The sequence below is a fragment of the Cricetulus griseus genome (assembly GCF_003668045.3).
Source record: "Cricetulus griseus strain 17A/GY chromosome 1 unlocalized genomic scaffold, alternate assembly CriGri-PICRH-1.0 chr1_1, whole genome shotgun sequence".
In the NCBI taxonomy this organism is placed as follows: domain Eukaryota; kingdom Metazoa; phylum Chordata; class Mammalia; order Rodentia; family Cricetidae; genus Cricetulus; species Cricetulus griseus.
This window is the reverse complement of record NW_023276807.1, coordinates 266233222-266251313: the sequence shown is the minus strand read 5'-3', so window position 1 is coordinate 266251313 and position 18092 is coordinate 266233222. Positions and strand designations below refer to the sequence as shown.

General features: G+C 38.4%; 1 pseudogene; it reads left to right on the top strand.

The window, feature by feature from the left end:
- The first annotated feature begins 15514 nt into the window (after window positions 1-15514).
- On the top strand, window positions 15515-17077 carry LOC100768194 (annotated as a pseudogene).
- The last annotated feature ends 1015 nt before the right edge of the window (window positions 17078-18092 follow it).

The following is an 18092-nucleotide window of genomic DNA, read 5'->3' as shown; positions in this document are numbered from 1 at the left end:
ATATCCAGAGGATTAAAAACAGACCTCCTCATTTACCATGCTAAAGAGAGCTGAGGTGTCTTACTGATTTAAGCACGGGACTAATGCTTGTATTATAAATATATTCATTAAATGAATTCCTTTCTTGTAAATTATTAATTATATCTCAAGACTCATAGCCTATTGAAAGTCATGAATCAATTTGTTTTCTCAGAATTAATCTACTCATTGGCCCAAAAGTGTGTTAGCCTTTACAGAGCAGATTCTGCCAGATGTGCACTGTTTTTTATTTTGCCTACCTGCAATCTGCTCCAAATACCAGCTGTCCCTAACAACTCTTGAGAAAGGTTTGCTTCATTAGTGTACTTCTAATATGTTCCATGCCCCATCCCTTCCTGATGTTTTGTAGGACCTAGTAATTCTTCTGGCTTTCTGTCCCACTGCTCAATTTACAATGCTTCTTCCTCTCATGTGCTGATAACACATAGTTCACTCATGGAAAGCTTTTGCACCTTCATAAATACAAGATTTTACTTAAACATAGAACTGAATTTTAACCATGCGTGCAATTTATTTTGAAGGAAAAATATGGCCCAGTTCCATTTTAGGATATATTAGGAGAAGAAAACCACAATTTGGACACCAAAGAATAAAAATAGAGATTTTGTTTTTGGCTTGAACATTCATGTACTCATTCCTATAAGGTTAGCCTCTAGCAGGAAATAATAGTGTGGCATTCAACTCTATTTAATTACTTAGGATTTTCTCCATGTTAGCCACGTGACAAGGTGCTTTCCCTATATTGTGTCTTAATTTACATCACAATGCTACAACACAGGTCTCAAAACCCTAATTTTCCATATAGGAATAGTGGGTCAAAATAATGAAAGAGCAATCAAACATCAAAACCTTACCATAATCATTTGAGTTTTTTTGCATATCCACTGTTTCTCTTATGTCAAATTTCCTGTCCTGAAGCTAGCAAAATGACATGATCTACCCTCAACACACATACATTTCTTGTCATTGGCATGTTGCAATCTACCTTTCTTCAGATTTGCTAAAATATGCTGCAGGTTGGACGTCTTAGGAAAGATTGCTTTGTGTAGCATGCTGATGCTAGTCTGATCTTTATTGATAACATCAGTATGGATTAATATCATTTCTGAGGCAGAAAGGAATAATTAAAGGAACATGTGAAGGGAGAGGAGCCCAATACTCTGGTTACATTCTCTTTCTACCTGAGATGCAAGAATATCAACACAATTTTCATTTCTACAAAGATTGCCTATATATAGACAATATTCCCTTAATATAGAGAAATGCAAATAACAATGTTAAAATGACAACTAATCACGCCTAGGAATTTAGCCATCCATATATGGCCTTTCCAAGCTATGACCCTACTATTTTATAGAAATCTTTCATGGAACTTCATTACAGGACAAATCATGTTTTCACCCCCTTGAGCAACACTTGTGGCCAAGTGATTTTATGTTGTCTGATATTTCAATCCTGTCCATGTCATCCCTGAAGTCACTCCAAAATCTCATTTAACAAAACAAAGGAAAATTTTAAAGGGAAAACCAATTCTGTAGTAACTTTTTGAGGTGTAATTTGTTAGCCACTGGGATGCTTAGCCATTATTCTTTCTGGAGAAGGTCCCAGCAACTTGAAGGTATGTGTCTTACCTTATTTTAAGGGACATTCTCTCCTATTAATGTCTATATTAAACATTTGTCAATATTTCTTCCTAATAAACCTCAGCTCTGCTTCTTACTGACTTGTCCTGAAGTTCTTTTCTGAAGTATAGTCTCACATCCCATCTTGATCCCTGTGGAGTCTGGGAAAGGAATTCCTGTGGTCCCCAAGAGTACCTGTCTCTGAGATGCTCTACTGCTTCCTTAGTATTCATCTTTTAAGCTTACATCTTTTGTGTCTATATGTAGCTAGTATTGAGATGATATCATGTCAGTTGATGCTACCGGTAAGTTGCACTTAAATACACAGTCAATTCCGGCCCAAAGGGAAAATCAGGGAACCACAAGGACTACACACCCATTTGGGTTTTTATCAGATTTCATGTTCTTCCTCAGCTTTGCTAAGCATAAATATTACACTTGGATTTCCACTTAAGTTTTCAAACTTGTTTTGACTTGTGAGCTTCACCCTTTCATGCAGTCTGTACTTGGCCGATCTGTGGTTACTTTATGCATATAGCATAAATAATCGTAGGGTGGTCAGTGAAATATACTCACATGAAATCAGAGACTGAGGCAGCATGCACAGGGCCTTGGGGGTGATTTATTGTTTATGATCTAATAAAGCAGGGCTGGGGATCTGAATGAAAGTCAGCCATGGCCCTAGAGACCAGGCAGTGGTGGCACACACCTTTAATCCCAGAACTCAGGAGACAGAGGCAAATGTATCTCTGTGAGTTCAAGGGCTACATGAGAGTGAATCAGTCTAAAAGAGAAACAGCTCACACCTTTAATCCAAGCACTGGAGAGGTATATAAGACAGGAGCAGGGTCTCAGAGCTGGCATTCAGTCTTACACAATTAGTCTCCAGCCACATTGAAGACAGGATTGCCCCAGCCTTGCTAGAGGTATGAGCTCTTTGGGTGGCATGACTGCTTTGTTTTTCTGATCTTCAGCTAGAGCTTCAAATTCTGACTCTGGGTTTACATTATTCGTGCTCCAGGGCCTGCACAGGTCTACACTATGGCTTCTGCATTATGGCTTCCAGGTTAGTGTTCTTATGGGATTTCTGAGTGTGCAAATGAGTGTGTCTCTGTTTCATGTACCTTTCCTTAGGCTCTTTTCCTTCTGTTGGTCTGTCTTGTTAAATTTCAATCTCATAGTTTTTGTTGCATCTTATTATATTTAATTTTTATGTATTTTTAAAAATTAGTAAATGAATGAATGAATACCTAGCCACTAGGATAAACTGTTATCAACTGAACTGTCATTTATACCTGCTGGAGAGAGAAAGTCAGTTTTTTTTCCAACAGAGTAATCCTGGAAATTCAACCATTCCAAGACAGGCCTGAAGTTCAGGAGTCGTTGATTAACATAAAATGGACTCCATAATTTTTTGTGTGCTTTTATTTGATTTGGTTGCAGTTCAGTGTTTTGATGTTGTTCTTGATGTGGTTTTGTTTTGTGTTTCTGGTTTTCAGGGGTTATTGTGGGTTTGTTTGTTTGTTTGTTTGTTTGTTTGTTGAGAAAACTTGAAGTTGGGTGGAGTATCTAGAAGGACTTAGAGGAGGGAAATAATACAATTAAATATATTTGTGTAAAAATTGTTTAATTAATAATTTTTTAAAAGGAGGCAAGTGTCATCCATTGCTATCTCCAAAGTATGTCCTTACCATATTCTTTCCACACATTGCTAATAAATGAGCACATCCACTTGGGTTTTGGAGATATGACTCAGCAATCAAGACCAGACCCTGGTTCATGCTCAGCATGTATACACATTGCCATTTGCACCACCAACTCCAAGGTGTCCAATGCCCTCTTCTATACTCTGTGGATATCAGGCACACATACTCTGTGGATACACAGACACACCTGCAGACAAAATACCCACTTATGTAAACTTTAAAATATTTAGAAAGAACACATGCAACAAACCCTTTCTCACTTTAACATAATCTGGCTGGCAGCTTCTTATTTATTTAAGCATCATTTATTGTTGTATTTCATCTTTTGTTTTCTTCAACCTTATTCCTGTACTTATCACTTAAGACCTAAGTTTTATAAGGAGGATCACCTTGATCTCTCAGTTTTTGACACCTGAGGCTTTATCTATTTACTTATTCCTTTGGCATCCCTAATGACTACACTATGTCAGTCACCTTAATCTCAAATATTCTGGTATCAGTTCAGTGTTTCCTATTTTTATACATTAGCCACAATAGCTTCTCCACTTACAAATCAACTACTAATTCATTGATTCAACCCTCTGTTTCATGTAAAAAATGAAGTTCTTAATTGTTCTAGACAATAAAAGGCTGGAGTCAGACATAGAGGGAAATGATGAGAGATCAGAGAGAAGGAGCAAGCCACAGCACACCTCACCTCCTAATTGTCTCTGCAGAGAAAAGTGATTCCTGTTTGTCTCTGTTTATATACTCTTTCTGCCCAGCTATGTCATTTCCTGCCTGTCTATACAGACCTCCAGAACTCTATGGTTAGCTAATGGCAGTTTCTGCACAGCTAAGTCACTTCCTGTCTATCTATACAGACATGCAGACCTCTATGATTAGGTAGTGGCAAGCTCCATTCTCAAATCCCCCAGTCATCACAGTTCTACTTTCAGGAGACAACCAAACCTTCAAGTCCACAGGACACAGAAGAGATCAAATAAAATATCTTTTTCTTTTTGTCTAGCAAATTTAAGTATTTGGCTCTTCCCAAATACTCTGCATTCCTTCTTGATGGATAGCAGGTTCCCAGTCTTCATCTCTGTGCTGGATTGCATCCCTGCTCTCTCAGTTTTTTCACGCTTCTGGATTTCATATTTTTCTACTACAGCATGTAATACTCACATTCCATAGTCTACTGTCATCAGGACACAGTCTCCATCCTCAGCAACATTGCCTTGACTGTTGTGGTATCATCATATGAACACGGATATTCCCATATCAGCTCCTAACATCTTGCTTATGTGTGTGATTTCATCTTTAATGAAACACCCTACAGTTAATCTGTCAACTGTTCTGAAATGCAGTTACTGTTTTATTACTTCTAGCTCCACTAATGGTTTGGACTACAGAATTTCTTCTTTAGGTCACAGAGACAGCCCACTTCATGGTTTCTCCTACTCCTTTCTGATGGGTTGGAATCCATTTCCAACCCAACGTTCAGAGTGATTTGTTTAAAGCCTATAAGATTTTCCTATTATTCCTGTGCTTAAAATGTCCATTACTTACTCAATAACCTTTCTTACCCTTATTACCTACACTTAGACAATCTACTTAATATTATCTCCATTTCCTATTGAATTATCTTGCTTCCCTACATCAACTTCCTGGATATTTCAGATGTTCTTTAATTATTTAATCTTCTCAAAGTGATTTTTCTATTGAACATATTGGTGCCTTATCCTTTAGCCCAATGTTGCTTCTTCAAACAGAATTCTCCATCACCACTTTACCTATGGCAGTGGGGTGTTGAGAACTATACCTTTACATATGGTCTTACATTATTTTCATCATTAATATAACTAACAGTTATCTCAAGTCACATTTTCTATATATTAATGTATTCATCTTTTGGGACAGAATTTCCTTGAGAGAGGAATGTTTTCCTGTCTGTCATTTACTACTTAACACCTAGAAATCATCTGCAAACAGAAAGCAGTTAGATACTTGGAGTCTGGTGGACAAGTGAGCACATCATTGATTATATATATACATATATATATATATATATATATATATATATTACAATTAATTACAAATAATGTACAATTCCAGAGTATCAGGAGAATATAATTGATTTGTGAAAAGGTATAAAGAGGTAACAAAGTTCTACATTGTCTAGACACCAACTGAGTAGTTCTATTTTGTATCAGAGACTTGTAATTTATACATACTCTACACTGATATTTTATGTGCTGCTTCTCATACTAGCAAGAGTGACTATTTTCTGCTAAAATTACTTTTTACAATCATATATATGAAAAATTCCTGGTCATATAATTGTACTTAAATTATTTTATTTATAGGCTTAATGATCTTTATTGCTGATGATTGCTTTATTTTTTATTACTTAAGACTCCATTATCTCGCCTAGAAGTAGACTCACTTATATTTGTTCCACTGATTTAGCATTAATAGCCAGCAGGATTCTAAGAAACTCCTCCAAAGAATCAGCATTTCTGCCCCTGGGCATTTTAGTTAGTTTTAGTGATCTTCTTAAATCAGTGACAACTGTAAGGTAGAAAAGAAGTAATCTCAGCCTCAAGAAAAAATTCAAACATGATGCAAATACAGAATATGTCCAACTCCCAACCTAGCTCACAAGTTTGTGTTTAACTTCAACACAGGTGGTGACACTGATGCATTTTCAATCACCAATCAGGATTATTCAGAATGAATGTTTGAATGGTTTCTAGCCTAGAGGATGGGTGTGAAACATCAATTGCAGGCCTAGCAAGCTAAAATTCCCTCCATTTCTCATGATAATATAATAAAAACACCTTTTTAGCAATTTTGAAATCACCAAATATGAGATAAATAGCACATATAGCCCTCTTTTAATGAGTAGCTCATTTTCTTAACATGTTACTTTATTAATGGTTTAATTCAAGTAGAATTATATTACTTCACATGCCTTAATTGCCTCTATCCCCTTCTATGATTGCCACTCTCAAATTGCTATCCTGTTTTATTTTTGAGTGTGTGTGTGTGTGTGTGTGTGTGTGTGTGTGTGTGTGTGTGTGTGTGCATTTCCTGTTTTTCGTGTATATGGTCTCAAGGTTAAACTCTACATTGGACAACCTATAAGGTGACTCGTTCTAGGAAAGAATTAGTTCCCCTTCTCCCAAAAATGGTTAATTTCCTGTAGTTCTTTGACTAGGAGTGGAACCCCACAAAGCTAACCCTTTCCACACAAATGAGAGCATTGGTATTGCCCTTGCTTTAGCCCCGCTTATGCAGCCCCTTCTAGGAGAGACTGTGTCACTGCTTCTTGACATTCTGGTTGTTTCCACTCTTTCCACTCCCTCTCCCAGGATGTTCCCTGAGCCACAGATGCACGAGTTGCAATAGAGATGCAGGTGCTCATGCTGGGCTCCCCGCAATCTGTGGATTTCCACATTGTAGAGACACCACGTGACTGAGGCCAGCTCTGACCTGAAAATCTCCTTCCTGTAGTCTGCCTTCCATCCCACCAGAAAACACATGCGAGCAGCCAAGTGAGTGATGCAATCAAACAGTCCAAGAAAATCACTAGAGATGCAACAAGGGGCAGTCACATGTCCTTGGAACCAAGAGGAGTCCAATTGGACTCAGGACACATTTCCTCAGGAGGGAACTCATATCTGGTACTGAAAACATTGCAAGTTTCCTGGGACTTGTCAGCTCACAGACATTAATTTACTATCACTTAAAAAAGAAGAACAACTTTTAATTCCAATTAATTATGTAGTTCAAGAGCGGGTCAAGTATACTATGATGTACATGTGGAAGCCAGAGGATAACGTGCGGAAATGGGTTCTCACTTCCTCTAGGTGGGTCCTTTGGAATCAGTCTCAGCTAACTCTAGGTTGGCAGCAAGTGCTTTATTCACTGAACCATTTAGTGGATACTTAACACTTATTATAGGACACAGATACTATAGAAGATATACATGTAACCTAAAAGGAAAAAAGTGCTGTTCTTATGTAGCCATCATCATTTACTTAGCAATAATTTTAAAATCCATATTTCTTCAGTTAAAATATTCTATACACTTATTACATTTCTGTGACATTTTATAAAATATAAATACCTGTAGTGTGGCTAAATAACATTCATTATTCATAAACTTGCCATTTTGATGTTTAAAATCATTTATCACTTTTCTTGGGAGTTTTAGAAGGTATTTTGTTAGCTATAAGATATGCATGTAGTCTTTGCAAAGTACAGTAACTCTCAATATACCCCAGCTGTCATATGGATTTTGTGGTAAATGTCCACATCCTGTCCATGTTTGTTGTGAGCTGACACCAAGAACAAGTGATTGTCCCCCTAGCTCTAAAGTATGCTTAGCTCAAGTATGCTTCAAGCCTCCATGCACTGTGGCAGACTGCTCCCTGAGCCTGTAACAAGGAGAAAGGTGAACCTCAGCAAGAACAGTAAAGCCCTAGGCCTCTCAGAGCAAGCAGAAGCTAAAACATCTATCTCCAGGAGACATTAGTATAGTTTAATCCATGAGGTCAATGCCTGTTGGAAGAATGAGAAGCCAGGAATCCACCCAGAGAGAACTCTCCAACCAAACAGCTCTCAGTTAGGAACTCAAGGAAAGCTGTCTCAGCAGGGCTCCCCCATTCCATTCCAGTTTGTCTATTCTTTGACTGTTTTGTACATGTGTATAATTAATTATTTTTGTGGTATCTGATGATCCTTTCTTGACATAGGGTCTTAGGTAGCCTAGGTGGGATTCCTAACTTACTAAAATCCTCATCATATATTTATATATCATATATGCGAGTGTGTGTGTATGTGTATGAGTGTGTGTGTGTGCATGTAGGTGTGTATGTGTGCCTGTGTGTGTGTGTGTGTGCAATGACTAATGAAAAAAGGGCATGAATTTGAAAGAGGAAAAGGAAGTGAATACGGGAGGTTTGGAAGGGAAGAAAATGGAGGAGGAAATGAGATAATTATATTACAATCTATAAAATAAATAATTAAAAAAGTAAAATTTTAAAGCTATGAAAAAAACAAACCAGCTAATGTCTTGCTTAAAATGTGCTTTCAACTTTCCTTTTCAGAAACAATCTTGCCAGGTTTTACTTCTCTGTGGGGGAGGGATGTATATTTCAATCTTTTCCTAAGTATGCTATATAATTTTATTCACTAAATCTATTTTAACAAAACATTTTACATTTCTATGGAAATTAATTAATTTAAATATATTCTAATAATTTATACTTAAGACTGCACTTACTATTTTAAAAACTCATTTAACATACTGTGATATAACTATCCCCTCCCAGAATTTTATAATTTAATATCTTTTCAAACCCACAGTTTTGTGTGGGAGAAATTATTAACATGAAGATATTTTGATAATTCTTTGCTTTAATGCTTGAGTGCTTGTCATGAATGATTCTGTATTGTCAATTATTCTGTCATTTTAATTTTTGTTTCAGTGATACTTAGATATAGGAAATATTTTCCTTTGTTGCAATAAATCAAAATTACATTGTCTTTTGTGTTTTTCAATTAAGATTTTACTCTGCATATGATTTAATGTTTCTATGTATGATACTGACAAAAAAGGTCCATGTGCGTGTTGGTGCAAGTTCACACTATGTATGGGTGTGAAGAGTGTGTTTGTGAGTGCTGGTGTGTGTTCACACTGTTTATGTGGATGAATGGTGTGTATGAGTGTTGGTATGTGTTCACACTGTGTGTGGGTGAAGGGTATGTGTGAGTGCTGGTGTGTGTTCACACTGTGTGGGGGTGAAGGGTGTGTATGAGTGCTGGTATGTATTCACACTGTGTGTGGGTGTGAAAGGTGTGTGTGAGTGCTGGTGTGTGTTCATACTGTGCATGGAAGTTATGATTAATATGTGTGTGTGTTGGTGCATGTTCACACTGTGCGTGGAGGTTATGATTAATATGTGTGTGTGCTGGTGTGTGTTCACACTGTGTGTGGAGGCTATGATTAATACGTGTGTGTGCCGGTGTGTGTTCACACTGTGTGTGGAGGTTATGATTAATGTGTGTGTGTGTCGGTGCGTGTTCACACTGTGTGTGGAGGTTATGATTAATATGTGTGTGTGCTGGTGCATGTTCACACTGTGTGTGGAGGTTATGATTAATATGTGTGTGTGTTGGTGTGTTCACACTGTGTGTGGAGGTTATGATTAAATTGTGTGTGTGTGCTGGTGCGTGTTCACACTGTGTGTGGAGGTTATGATTAATATGTGTGTGTGCTGGTGCATGTTCACTGTGCCTATGCTTTCTGGGCGGTTGAGATGATGACTTTGGCAGTTTTTTCTCTCTTTCTATCATAAGGTCCCAGGATCAATCTCAGCTTGTCAAGTGTTTGTGTGTACAGAGCTCTAGTACATTGAGCTAGTCACCAGTCCACATTCTTGAAACATTAATAATGTGCGATCTTAATTTACTCTTTCCTTGTATATTTACTGGATACTTAGAACTTACATATGAGGGCAATGTTTTATGTACAAATTCCAGAAGGCAAAGAATAGTCAGGGTGGGTTTATAGAAACCTGCATTTCTGCTTCATAGCATGATCTTACTTTTAAAACATGAGTCAGTACAATTGATTACTAATGATCAATTCTAGAGAAGCATTTGGAATTACACCAGGGGAGTCAGAATGAGTAACATAAGTGTCAAATTTATGTATGAATTTTCCCAAGGAAATAAAATAACAAAGTTCTGGTAATGAAAACTAAACAAAACCCAAAGGCAACATTACCTGCTCATCACTGGAGTGTTTTGATAGTCTTTATGTGTAAGCTCAGTTTCTCTGAGGAAAACACTTTTTAACCAGCGATAGACACTCCTTCCTCTGACTATTCTCTGTAAATAAGCCAGTGAGAGAAATCATTCTTAGTGCCCTAGCCAGGGGAAATCAGAAGCAATCAGAAGACTGATAACCAGAAAGCTAAGATCTGGGAGTGGATGTTATAAAAGAGTCATCACTCTGGGAAAAAATAAGGATGATGTGAGCTAAGTCATCCTTACTCAAAGAAGCTTCCAAAGTTGATTTAATTCAAACGTTTTTTTGTTTTTATCAAAGAGAGTCAACCAAATAAATTGTGACTCAGACAGCTCAACATCTGAAACAACAGATATATGTCATAACATCAATTGTGGCCACCACTTCACCACCATACACTGGTCAGCAATAAGCAAAATAAAAAGGGAGCCTAATGGGAACTAGTTATTTTTTGTGTACATTTGTTTCCATACTTTTATTGATTAGTACTGAAGAAGTAATTTTGTTTATAGAGCTCAATATAAGAGGGAAGCTAGAGACCAAAACAAACAAAACAATTATACAAATTGTCTATAAATTCGTTACTACAAATAATACTGGATTGGAACTTTCTATCTATGTTTTGCTGAGACTATACAAATATAATTACATTTTGGCAAATACTTCTTTATTTAGTTTGTCATAAGTAGGATTTGAAAGGAACTAAATGTCTGGAGCAAAGTGGGTTTCTATTACTACTTGAGTACTTTGTGTGTGTCTAACAAACACATCAAAAAGTGATTGGGACAGACTTATAATCACAAATTCCTTGACTTTGAGGATGAATTTCATAAGATAACTTGATTTGGTATAATACTTATATAATTTGTAGTGTCTTTCTGAAATTGCTTCTGTGAGAAAATCTTTCCAAGGCATCACTGGGCTTACCGTTACATGTCTACCTCTGCTTGTGGGCATGCTACTTCAATTCTTATTGAAGGAAATATAATAAACTGATACGTTTTCACTCAAAATATTGTCTAGCATCTTTCTCAGCCGCTAACTCACTGTCACCACAAAAAAGGAGCCATTCAAAAATTCAAGTTCCAACAAGTATTTTCCCCCAGGAGACTGTCTACTTTTATTGGGAAATAAATATCATACAGTAAATTGTGTATCTTTTGTTAGGATGGGCTAGTTATCTCATATGTCATTTACCCATCATCTGTAATACGTTGGAAAGCCAAATTACATGGAACTTACACTGTAAAGACAGCACACATGCAGCAATGTACTACAAAATTACAATGTTTCCATAACTCTCCACAGCCAGTATCCTCTTCAGTGTTGGAAATATTTGCCTCTCCCTAGGTTACTGTTTGGTTTATATGTGCTCAGATGTTGATAGCATAGTAAGATGCCTGCACAGTGGCAAGCAGCTGAGAACTGAATGTCCAGGTAACAGTCACAGATTTGGATTCCCATCTCCCTTTGAAGTTCATTGTTTGATCTGTGGCTCAATACTTTGCATGGTTTAACCTTCCACACTCTCTGGTTTAATTCACTATAGTGAGGGTGTAGATAATTCAATTTCATTACAACTTATTTATAAACCACAGTATTCATTTTCATTCTATTCCATGCGTACTAGACCTAGGACCTAGTCTGAATTTTTTTCGTTATTTGTTGTTCCATATATAGTATTAGATGCCATCAAAGCCTGAGTAAAGAGAGGTAATAATAGTGAGCAAAGTTAAACATAATCAAATGTGCAAAACAACTGCCCCAAACCTTAGAAAACTTCTACTTTTTATTTTTAATTAATTAATAATTAGTTACAAAGTGTCACTATGTAGCCCTCAATGGTCTGAAACTTGCTATGTAGACCAGCTTGGCCTGGAATTCAGAGATTCATGTGTCTCTGTCTCTGTGGTGAGATTAAAGTTGTGAGCCAACAGGCCCAGCTCATTTTTATTTTCAGTGAACACTGTGATACTACATTTTTGTTTTAAAACAAATAAAACTTTCCATGACAAGTTACATAGTATCTTTGACTTTGTTTTTCGTGGAAGAGTAACTGTAACTGACATGGAAACTGAGATAACTATCATCCCTGTGTGAGAATATAAAATTAAGGGGAATACTGGGAGCTGAGTGAAACTTGGGGGTAAAACTACACAGCAGAGGAGGTCATTCTTATGGAGAAAGTGTCCCGAACTTTTGTGAGAACCCAAAGGTCAGGTTCTGATGTGGTCATATGTCAGGAGAGAGTGAGCTGTCACATCAGGTGATAATACAGGGAGACCTTGAACACTCTGCACTGACCACCAGGCATACTTCAAGAAAGAAAGGAGCAAATAAGACCTCTTAAAATAAGCTGAACAAGCTTTTGCAGGGAGTGAGACTTCACTAATGACTCTTGGTATTGAAGAAAAGACTATCAGATCTGTAATCCCAGAAGTCTTTTGTGTTTTGGGTCATACTCTTAGAACAACAAAGTAGAGCATCAAGTTACTAAATGAAGGGATGTACCTTTTCTACAATGTAATATGGACGTGGATGAGCATCAAAATAACTGGAATGCAAATATGCATACTGATCATTTTAGCAAGTTCTTTTTGATGCTAATAAAAAAGGGTTTGGAAAGACTGTAAGATCCAGAGGAACAGGAAGTTTGCTGTGAGATTTTGTCTTATAGAAACAGAATAACCTATACACATGAAGTCTCACCAACATGGTTACCTAAAACAATGACTTGAACAAGGATGGCATCAATACAATAGATACACTACATGGATAGGAAAAGCTCATGAGGTCCCAACACTAGAAGAGCTACAAGTAACCAAACGATGCTGAGAACAAGAGAAACAGTCATCCTCAGGGAAGAGCACACCATTGAGTTATCCAATCCCAAATGGTGAGCAACTTCTTTTAAAATGAAAACAGGTCCACAGAACACTCATTGCGACTCACTACTGTAAGGGCAGACACCTGGAGATGAAGAAAATGGTCTTTGATAACGGAAGGAGAAGCAGTGGAGGTGTGTTTAGGGACAGTGAGGGGAAACTGTGATTTTCCCTAGAGAACTCACAGCCATTGTCTAAAGCTAGCATTTAAAAATGGATACTTATTTTGTTGGGTGTAGTCGGAAGGAAGCCCAATGACAAGATGACCCTTACAAAGACTATACATCAGACAAAGAGTAAAGAACACAGACCCTGATATTTGACTTCCTGTGGTTAACTTTGGATAGCCACAGCTTCCTGCTGCAAAGTTGTGCAACTTTAAGTCACTGATTCATTCTGGGTCTACAAGGGTGCTGCATATGAAATCTTTGTCATGTTACTTTTGCAGTTTTCATTGGTGGATAACTGAAAGAAAATCATTATATAATTACGTGACAGCACTGAATAAAAAGTAGCATCTGGATATCAATGTGATGTTTTCCACTGTATCGTGTGCACAAACTCCCCTGATTTTCTAAACTATGGCGGATTTGTCTTTATACTTGGCATGCTGCTCTGATATTTTATCCAGGCAGGAGGTGCACTGAATGCATGTTGCCTGGGCAGATTAATAGCAGCCAGTGACAGGTCCTCAGAGCAACATTAGCTCCTTCTTGGCTGTGCAATGAAACATGTAATTTTATTGCTGATGATGTTCCTTAGGCTACAGGAATGTGAAATGGGTATTTTTAAAGGGAAGTTGCTAAATAACATTAAGAAAATTGCTTTGGAAGCACAGTTAATGATCTCAGTTGGTAGCATTCAGCTAAGTCATTTAGACTAATAGCAACATTACATTGAATTTACTGTAACTCTGCAGCTCTCTGTTTTCCTCTAGACAACATCATACTCCAAACATTAGCAGTTACAGATTGCAGTTTTCAATTGCTTAACAAAATTGACAAATTAATGTACTGCACCATTGTGGCAGGGTTATCATGCCCATTTAATTAATTATTAACAAAAAAGTGGAAACAAGACAATAGCATGATCTGAAGGGAAAATGAACTCAAACACTGGAATTCACTGTTAATAGCAAGATAGCACCACTAGTTGTACCTTGAATACAATGAAGCAAGTTTATAGTATGTATCAATATCTAATACGTTTTAAATGTTTTTTTTTAAAAATGACTTATAATAGGAGAACTTGCAAACTCTTTCCACAAAACCAGCATGATTCTAATGTTAAAACCAGGTAAAGACATCACATCAAAAATTAAATTATAAACTGATATCTGCAATGAACTTAGATACAAAGTATTTCAATAAAATTCTTACAAACCAAGGAAGGCATATATTAAAAGATCATCCTTTATAATCAAGTTCACTTTGTCCCAAGGAAGCAGCATATGCAAATATGATAAATTATGTAAATGACTTAAAGATATAATTTTTGAGATTGATTATGTCAATAGATGTATAAAAGAACTTTGATAAAATCCAATATACCTTCATGATAAAATACCAAGAGAGACAGTACTGGAGTGAACATATCCCAACACAATAAAGACAAACCATATTACTTAAATTCTTAAAATATTTTCATTTTATTTTGAATGTTATCTGTCAATTGATGTTGTAATATCCATGGAATATTAATTCTCCCCAAAAGTCATTATGTTGTAACCATATCCCTAAAATGCTTGGATTAGGAGGTGTGGCATTTGCTAGTGATTGGTGCCGAAGATAGAGCCGTTATCTATGTATGATCACTCTCATGAGTGAAAATCTGGATAACCCAACCTTTCTGCCATTTGAGAACACAATATCTGAAACCCATAAACATTGGACTTTGCAACATCCAGAACTGTGAGATAAGTATATGTTTTATCTTAGTGACCCAGTTTATATTATTCTGTAACAGTGAATGAAAATGCAGATGGAGGAGAACTTTTTCACGTGGGGTGAAGCAGCTTTCATATCTCAGCATGGGGAAGAAACCATCCTACCTTGTCATCACCAGGACCCCAGTGCAACTCCTCTCCTCCTGCTTATCCTGCAGCACTGTTAAAGACAAGAGCTAGTGAGGTTGGTCTTAGATGGCAAAAGAAATGGGTACCAAAGCTAGCAAGATTACAGGCTATATTTTGAATAGTTTGTGTTCAAATCTTTAACATCAATAGGTATAAATTATGCTCTACAACAAGTTATAAGACTTGGAAAAGTTGTCATTAAAGTACTGCCATTCCATAGCCTACTAACAGGAAGTGAGATTGATGGGAAATTTTCCCCCAAACTTTTGAGACATCAGTAGATAATTCCATTCCATGTGTGTCTATTTATTGTTCTTAAGAAAAGCAGAAAATGGATGGGAATGTGGGGTGGACAAATTCGATTCAACAGGGTTCTGTGCCAGGCTATGGAGCAGGCGAATGAGCTAAAGGAGAAGGGAAATAAGGTCTTGAGTGCTGGGAATATCGATGATGCCTTACAGTGCTATTCTGAGGCAATTAAACTAGATCCCCAGAACCATGTGCTCTATAACAATCGCTCTGCAGCCTATGAGGATGGCTGCATGACTGTTGACCTGATTAGGGCAAGGGTTATTCAAGGAAAGCAGCAGCCCTTGAGTTCCTAAACCAGTTCGAAGAAGCCAAGGAACCTATGAAGAGGGTTTAAAACATGAAGCCAATAACGTCCAACTCAAGGAGGGCTTGGAGAACATAGAGGCCAGGTTGGCAGAGAGGAAATCCATGAATCCTTTCAATTGCCTAATATGACCCAGAAGTTGGAGAACGATCCCTGGACAAGGACACTGCTCAGTGACCCTACCTACCAGGAACTCATAGAACAGCTACGGAACAAGTCTTCAGACCTGGGCACGAAAATACAAGATGCCTGCATCATGACTACTCTCAGTGTCCTCCTTGGGGTTGATCTGGGCAGTATGGATGAAGAAAGAAGAGGCAGCAACACTCTCACCCCCACCTCATCCCAAAAAGGAGGCCAAGCCAGAACCAATGGAAGAAGATCTTCCAGAGAATAAGAAACAGGCACTGAAAGAATAAGAGATGGGAAATGAAGCCTACAAGAAGAAAGATTTCGACATGGCCTTGAAGCATTATGACAGGGCCAAGGAGCTGGACCCCACCAATATGACTTACAGCTGTGCACTTTGAGAAAGGTGACTACAACAAACGCCGGGAGCTGCGTGAGAAGGCAAATGAAGTAGGAAGAGAGAACCGAGAGGACTCCCGACAGATTGCCAAAGCTTATGCCCGAATCGGCAATTCCTATTTCAAAGAAGAAAGGTACAAGGATGATAACCATTTCTACAATAAGTCTCTGGTAGAGCACCGAACCCCAGATGTTCTCAAGAAGTGCCAGCTGGCAGACAAAATCCTAAAGGAGCAAGAGCAACTGGCCTATATCAACCCTGACTTGGCTTTGGAGGAGAACAAGAGCAATGAATGCTTCCAGAAAGGGGACTACCCCCAAGCCATGAAGCACTATACAGAAGCCATTAAGTGGAACCCAAAAGATGCCAAACTGTACAATAACCGAGCTGCCTGCTACAACATGCTCCTGGAGTTTCAGTTGGCACTCAAGGACTGTGAGGAGTGCATCGAGCTGGAGCCAACTTTTATCAAGTGTTATACATGGAAAGCAGCCGCCCTGGAAGCCATGAAGGACTATACAAAAGCTATGGATGTGTACCAGAAGGCGCTAGACCCAGACTCCAGCTGTAAAGAGGCAGCAGATGGTTCCAGCGTTGTATGATGGCACAGTTCAACAGACATGACAGCCCTGAGGACATGAAGCGACGGGCCATGGCTGACCCTGAGGTGCAGCAGATTATGAGTGACCCAGCCATGAGGCTCATCCTGGAGCAGATGCAAAAGGATCCCCAAGCGCTGAATGAACACTTACAGCACAGAAGATCCAGAAGCTGATGTAGGTGCGTCTGATTACAATTCGGTGATAACTTGCTTTTCCCCTCTTCCCTTCGCCAATGTGCAAAGGCGAGCTGGGACGGTGGTGAGCAGCACTGGCGGGGGCGGTGGGGGGTGGAGAAAGGTTTATCTTTGTATTTACACATGCCTGCCAGGAAGACAGACTCGTCTAGCGCCACCTCAGAGCCTCTCAGCACAGGCATGGTCTCTTCACTGTTGCCCTTGAGTGTGCTTCCCTGCCCTCCCCAAACCCCCGTCACTGTCTCGGCTGCTCCCCTATAGTTGGTTATTCTTTCATTTGGGGCAGTGGATGCATACGAGGAGGGGAGGGTATTCTTCGCTACCTGGGGTCCCAGCTGTCTTCACTTGTTACCCCACGTCCTTCAATAAAACAAGCCAGTCAGGCGTGGCTATATGTTAAAAAAAAGAAAGAAAAAGAAAAGCAGAAAACAAAAACAATTGACAATCTGTAAATGGAAATTTTCCAACAGAAAATTATTTTAATATTTTCTTTCTTCTTCTTCTTTTTTTTTTTTTTGGTTTTTCGAGACAGGGTTTCTCTGTGTAGCTTTGGAGCCTATCCTGGCACTCTCTCTCTGGAGACCAGGCTGACCTCGAACTCACAGAGATCCGCCTGCCTCTGCCTCCCTAGTGCCGGAATTAAAGGCGTGCGCCACCAACGCCTGGCTAATATTTTCTTTTGGAAGTCTAATTAAAGTGATTCTATTTAAGTTTACAGTGGTTGTTTGAGATGAATAAACTATTTTTGAATAGTAAATGAAGCCTTCACAGAAAAGTCATATAGACCATCCTAAAGATAGAAGGTCAGTCAATAGAAATTTGAGGATAAGAACTCTCCTAGGACTAGAGGAAGGACAGCAATAGAAATGACCTTCAAAAGCTTTGAAGGCTAAAGACAGTTTTAGCACAGATATGGTGTGAATGCAAAAGAGCTGGGTCAAGGCATTGTACAGTAGAGGAAGAAACAGAACCAGACACACACACACGCACGCACGCACGCACGCACGCACGCATGCACCCACG